This window comes from Schistocerca gregaria, chromosome 9, assembly GCF_023897955.1.
Source record: "Schistocerca gregaria isolate iqSchGreg1 chromosome 9, iqSchGreg1.2, whole genome shotgun sequence".
Classification (NCBI taxonomy): domain Eukaryota; kingdom Metazoa; phylum Arthropoda; class Insecta; order Orthoptera; family Acrididae; genus Schistocerca; species Schistocerca gregaria.
The window spans coordinates 57,279,599-57,286,351 of NC_064928.1; the positions used below are offsets into that span (position 1 = coordinate 57,279,599).

General features: G+C 49.2%; 1 non-coding gene across 1 annotated transcript; it reads right to left on the minus strand.

The window, feature by feature from the left end:
* Positions 1-6,382: 6,382 nt before the first annotated feature.
* Positions 6,383-6,456, minus strand: Trnad-guc (transfer RNA aspartic acid (anticodon GUC)). Its single transcript has one exon. It is a non-coding gene; the product is annotated as a tRNA-Asp (tRNA).
* Positions 6,457-6,753: the final 297 nt, after the last annotated feature.

Here is a 6,753-nt window from a genome sequence, read left to right on the forward strand (position 1 = left end):
ACACCTCTGCTAGTTGTGAATTATTCCACTTGCATGGCAAGGTGCGAATGTAGGTGTGTTAAAAATTCTGGAGGCGCTGGGTATCGATCCCAGTACCCCTCGCACGACAACCGAGCGCTCTACCACCTGAGCTACGCCCACCCCCCCTGTGACTAATAGTGCTACATACAGCCATATCAACGTCACAGACCCTTGCACTCCCATTATTCCGCAGACAAATCCTACTCTCTATGTATCAGTGAGGGTGTCTTTCAGGTTTCGTGCATTCTGTATCGAATCGTAGTTGGCCACAATGAAAGTGGCACGCATAACGTCGAAAATAGAGTTCGGACATCGCTCTGAGTATGACGAACGTGTTGTCCACTCTCTAGACTTCAATGACGTTAAGCCTTGATACCTTAGACAGATCTGCACTCGATGACACCTCGATAACAGCCGGTCCCCACACTTACATCTTGCTCTCCTTATGTCAGTACACATCATATCAGTCTGTGACGTTGGTTTTGCAACTTCTTGCGTGCCTTTAGGTTCGCCGCGACCAGCACTTACCATGCACTGACCACAAAACATGTAGGCGCCGGGGTATGAACCCGAGACCTTTCACACACTAAGCGAACGATCTGCCAACTGAGCTACGGCTGCACACACGACAAAGCCTGCCTATTCTCCATTCTTTGCGACTCTGATGTGCACGGACACGATGGTTGGTTGGTTTGTAGCGGCGAAGGTACCAGAGTACAAAGGCGCAGACACGTTCATATACACAAGAGTTCCAAGTAGTTTCGATGCTCTGGTATTACGAATGCAAATTCCGTCTGTTTTTAACGTCTTAAATTGAAAGGGCGGTCACAAATTGGTCCATTTCACTCCTTGTCGACAATCACACAGCACCTGAGATAACAAGCACATCTCGAGCCCCATTGTGCACTCCATTGTTCATGCCATCTCAGTGCCTCGCTCTTTGCTACTGTGTACCACTCTTGTCGTCCAACTGCAAAACACTGGGCCACAACAAGTTTCCGCGTCTCCATTGCACTGATCATACTCCGAAACGCTCCCCAAACTTGGCAATCACCCATGCAGTCGACTTTTCCGACTTTACACGACGCTCACGCTAGTGGCAGCCTTATTTATAGTTCCACGTCGCACCAAAGCGAATGAGCACATTTCGCCTACGGCTTAGGCCGCTCTCTCAGTGTGGCTGCTCTGTGTCTGCAGGCAGCGAGGGGCTGCAAGCTTCCTGTGTTCGCACCTATATCACCTGCGCTTGCTTGTCAGAGACAGACTATCTCAAAACATACAATTCACTCCATGAATTGATTGCTACGGCATCTGTTATCAGCAGTCACAACCAGCAACACCAGTAGCAGCCAACTGCACGCAAAGAATGGGAACGTGCAGTGGGATTTACGTGAACTCGGCAAAAGGCATATCTTTCCGACGTAGGCTTGAGAATATTATGGGAACACTTGTACTGTTTCTAAATTAAGTGTAGGTGTGGGAGGAGGGTGCTTCCTGCGCACGAATAAAAGCACGCTTGCCAATTGTGGATGCTAATCGTTCGCTTGTATCTGCCTAGACACCTCTGCTAGTTGTGAATTATTCCACTTGCATGGCAAGGTGCGAATGTAGGTGTGTTAAAAATTCTGGAGGCGCTGGGTATCGATCCCAGTACCCCTCGCACGACAACCGAGCGCTCTACCACCTGAGCTACGCCCACCCTCCCTGTGACTAATAGTGCTACATACAGCCATATCAACGTCACAGACCCTTGCACTCCCATTATTCCGCAGACAAATCCTACTCTCTATGTATCAGTGAGGGTGTCTTTCAGGTTTCGTGCATTCTGTATCGAATCGTAGTTGGCCACAATGAAAGTGGCACGCATAACGTCGAAAATAGAGTTCGGACATCGCTCTGAGTATGACGAACGTGTTGTCCACTCTCTAGACTTCAATGACGTTAAGCCTTGATACCTTAGACAGATCTGCACTCGATGACACCTCGATAACAGCCGGTCCCCACACTTACATCTTGCTCTCCTTATGTCAGTACACATCATATCAGTCTGTGACGCTGGTTTTGCAACTTCTTGCGTGCCTTTAGGTTCGCCGCGACCAGCACTTACCATGCACTGACCACAAAACATGTAGGCGCCGGGGCTTGAACCCGAGACCTTTCACACACTAAGCGAACGATCTGCCAACTGAGCTACAGCTGCACACACGACAAAGCCTGCCTATTCTCCATTCTTTGCGACTCTGATGTGCACGGACACGATGGTTGGTTGGTTTGTAGCGGCGAAGGTACCAGAGTACAAAGGCGCGGACACGTTCATATACACAAGAGTTCCAAGTAGTTTCGATGCTCTGGTATTACGAATGCAAATTCCGTCTGTTTTTAACGTCTTAAATTGAAAGGGCGGTCACAAATTGGTCCATTTCACTCCTTGTCGACAATCACACAGCACCTGAGATAACAAGCACATCTCGAGCCCCATTGTGCACTCCATTGTTCATGCCATCTCAGTGCCTCGCTCTTTGCTACTGTGTACCACTCTTGTCGTCCAACTGCAAAACACTGGGCCACAACAAGTTTCCGCGTCTCCATTGCACTGATCATACTCCGAAACGCTCCCCAAACTTGGCAATCACCCATGCAGTCGACTTTACCGACTTTACACGACGCTCACGCTAGTGGCAGCCTTATTTATAGTTCCACGTCGCACCAAAGCGAATGAGCACATTTCGCCTACGGCTTAGGCCGCTCTCTCAGTGTGGCTGCTCTGTGTCTGCAGGCAGCGAGGGGCTGCAAGCTTCCTGTGTTCGCACCTATATCACCTGCGCTTGCTTGTCAGAGACAGACTATCTCAAAACATACAATTCACTCCATGAATTGATTGCTACGGCATCTGTTATCAGCAGTCACACCAGCAACACCAGTAGCAGCCGACTGCACGCAAAGAATGGGAACGTGCAGTGGGATTTACGTGAACTCGGCAAAAGGCATATCTTTCCGACGTAGGCTTGAGAATATTATGGGAACACTTGTACTGTTTCTAAATTAAGTGTAGGTGTGGGAGGAGGGTGCTTCCTGCGCACGAATAAAAGCACGCTTGCCAATTGTGGATGCTAATCGTTCGCTTGTATCTGCCTAGACACCTCTGCTAGTTGTGAATTATTCCACTTGCATGGCAAGGTGCGAATGTAGGTGTGTTAAAAATTCTGGAGGCGCTGGGTATCGATCCCAGTACCCCTCGCACGACAACCGAGCGCTCTACCACCTGAGCTACGCCCACCCCCCCTGTGACTAATAGTGCTACATACAGCCATATCAACGTCACAGACCCTTGCACTCCCATTATTCCGCAGACAAATCCTACTCTCTATGTATCAGTGAGGGTGTCTTTCAGGTTTCGTGCATTCTGTATCGAATCGTAGTTGGCCACAATGAAAGTGGCACGCATAACGTCGAAAATAGAGTTCGGACATCGCTCTGAGTATGACGAACGTGTTGTCCACTCTCTAGACTTCAATGACGTTAAGCCTTGATACCTTAGACAGATCTGCACTCGATGACACCTCGATAACAGCCGGTCCCCACACTTACATCTTGCTCTCCTTATGTCAGTACACATCATATCAGTCTGTGACGCTGGTTTTGCAACTTCTTGCGTGCCTTTAGGTTCGCCGCGACCAGCACTTACCATGCACTGACCACAAAACATGTAGGCGCCGGGGCTTGAACCCGAGACCTTTCACACACTAAGCGAACGATCTGCCAACTGAGCTACGGCTGCACACACGACAAAGCCTGCCTATTCTCCATTCTTTGCGACTCTGATGTGCACGGACACGATGGTTGGTTGGTTTGTAGCGGCGAAGGTACCAGAGTACAAAGGCGCGGACACGTTCATATACACAAGAGTTCCAAGTAGTTTCGATGCTCTGGTATTACGAATGCAAATTCCGTCTGTTTTTAACGTCTTAAATTGAAAGGGCGGTCACAAATTGGTCCATTTCACTCCTTGTCGACAATCACACAGCACCTGAGATAACAAGCACATCTCGAGCCCCATTGTGCACTCCATTGTTCATGCCATCTCAGTGCCTCGCTCTTTGCTACTGTGTACCACTCTTGTCGTCCAACTGCAAAACACTGGGCCACAACAAGTTTCCGCGTCTCCATTGCACTGATCATACTCCGAAACGCTCCCCAAACTTGGCAATCACCCATGCAGTCGACTTTACCGACTTTACACGACGCTCACGCTAGTGGCAGCCTTATTTATAGTTCCACGTCGCACCAAAGCGAATGAGCACATTTCGCCTACGGCTTAGGCCGCTCTCTCAGTGTGGCTGCTCTGTGTCTGCAGGCAGCGAGGGGCTGCAAGCTTCCTGTGTTCGCACCTATATCACCTGCGCTTGCTTGTCAGAGACAGACTATCTCAAAACATACAATTCACTCCATGAATTGATTGCTACGGCATCTGTTATCAGCAGTCACACCAGCAACACCAGTAGCAGCCGACTGCACGCAAAGAATGGGAACGTGCAGTGGGATTTACGTGAACTCGGCAAAAGGCATATCTTTCCGACGTAGGCTTGAGAATATTATGGGAACACTTGTACTGTTTCTAAATTAAGTGTAGGTGTGGGAGGAGGGTGCTTCCTGCGCACGAATAAAAGCATGCTTGCCAATTGTGGATGCTAATCGTTCGCTTGTATCTGCCTAGACACCTCTGCTAGTTGTGAATTATTCCACTTGCATGGCAAGGTGCGAATGTAGGTGTGTTAAAAATTCTGGAGGCGCTGGGTATCGATCCCAGTACCCCTCGCACGACAACCGAGCGCTCTACCACCTGAGCTACGCCCACCCCCCCTGTGACTAATAGTGCTACATACAGCCATATCAACGTCACAGACCCTTGCACTCCCATTATTCCGCAGACAAATCCTACTCTCTATGTATCAGTGAGGGTGTCTTTCAGGTTTCGTGCATTCTGTATCGAATCGTAGTTGGCCACAATGAAAGTGGCACGCATAACGTCGAAAATAGAGTTCGGACATCGCTCTGAGTATGACGAACGTGTTGTCCACTCTCTAGACTTCAATGACGTTAAGCCTTGATACCTTAGACAGATCTGCACTCGATGACACCTCGATAACAGCCGGTCCCCACACTTACATCTTGCTCTCCTTATGTCAGTACACATCATATCAGTCTGTGACGCTGGTTTTGCAACTTCTTGCGTGCCTTTAGGTTCGCCGCGACCAGCACTTACCATGCACTGACCACAAAACATGTAGGCGCCGGGGCTTGAACCCGAGACCTTTCACACACTAAGCGAACGATCTGCCAACTGAGCTACGGCTGCACACACGACAAAGCCTGCCTATTCTCCATTCTTTGCGACTCTGATGTGCACGGACACGATGGTTGGTTGGTTTGTAGCGGCGAAGGTACCAGAGTACAAAGGCGCGGACACGTTCATATACACAAGAGTTCCAAGTAGTTTCGATGCTCTGGTATTACGAATGCAAATTCCGTCTGTTTTTAACGTCTTAAATTGAAAGGGCGGTCACAAATTGGTCCATTTCACTCCTTGTCGACAATCACACAGCACCTGAGATAACAAGCACATCTCGAGCCCCATTGTGCACTCCATTGTTCATGCCATCTCAGTGCCTCGCTCTTTGCTACTGTGTACCACTCTTGTCGTCCAACTGCAAAACACTGGGCCACAACAAGTTTCCGCGTCTCCATTGCACTGATCATACTCCGAAACGCTCCCCAAACTTGGCAATCACCCATGCAGTCGACTTTACCGACTTTACACGACGCTCACGCTAGTGGCAGCCTTATTTATAGTTCCACGTCGCACCAAAGCGAATGAGCACATTTCGCCTACGGCTTAGGCCGCTCTCTCAGTGTGGCTGCTCTGTGTCTGCAGGCAGCGAGGGGCTGCAAGCTTCCTGTGTTCGCACCTATATCACCTGCGCTTGCTTGTCAGAGACAGACTATCTCAAAACATACAATTCACTCCATGAATTGATTGCTACGGCATCTGTTATCAGCAGTCATAACCAGCAACACCAGTAGCAGCCGACTGCACGCAAAGAATGGGAACGTGCAGTGGGATTTACGTGAACTCGGCAAAAGGCATATCTTTCCGACGTAGGCTTGAGAATATTATGGGAACACTTGTACTGTTTCTAAATTAAGTGTAGGTGTGGGAGGAGGGTGCTTCCTGCGCACGAATAAAAGCACGCTTGCCAATTGTGGATGCTAATCGTTCGCTTGTATCTGCCTAGACACCTCTGCTAGTTGTGAATTATTCCACTTGCATGGCAAGGTGCGAATGTAGGTGTGTTAAAAATTCTGGAGGCGCTGGGTATCGATCCCAGTACCCCTCGGACGACAACCGAGCGCTCTACCACCTGAGCTACGCCCACCCCCCCTGTGACTAATAGTGCTACATACAGCCATATCAACGTCACAGACCCTTGCACTCCCATTATTCCGCAGACAAATCCTACTCTCTATGTATCAGTGAGGGTGTCTTTCAGGTTTCGTGCATTCTGTATCGAATCGTAGTTGGCCACAATGAAAGTGGCACGCATAACGTCGAAAATAGAGTTCGGACATCGCTCTGAGTATGACGAACGTGTTGTCCACTCACTAGACTTCAATGACGTTAAGCCTTGATACCTTAGACAGATCTGCACTCGATGACACCTCGATAACAGCCGG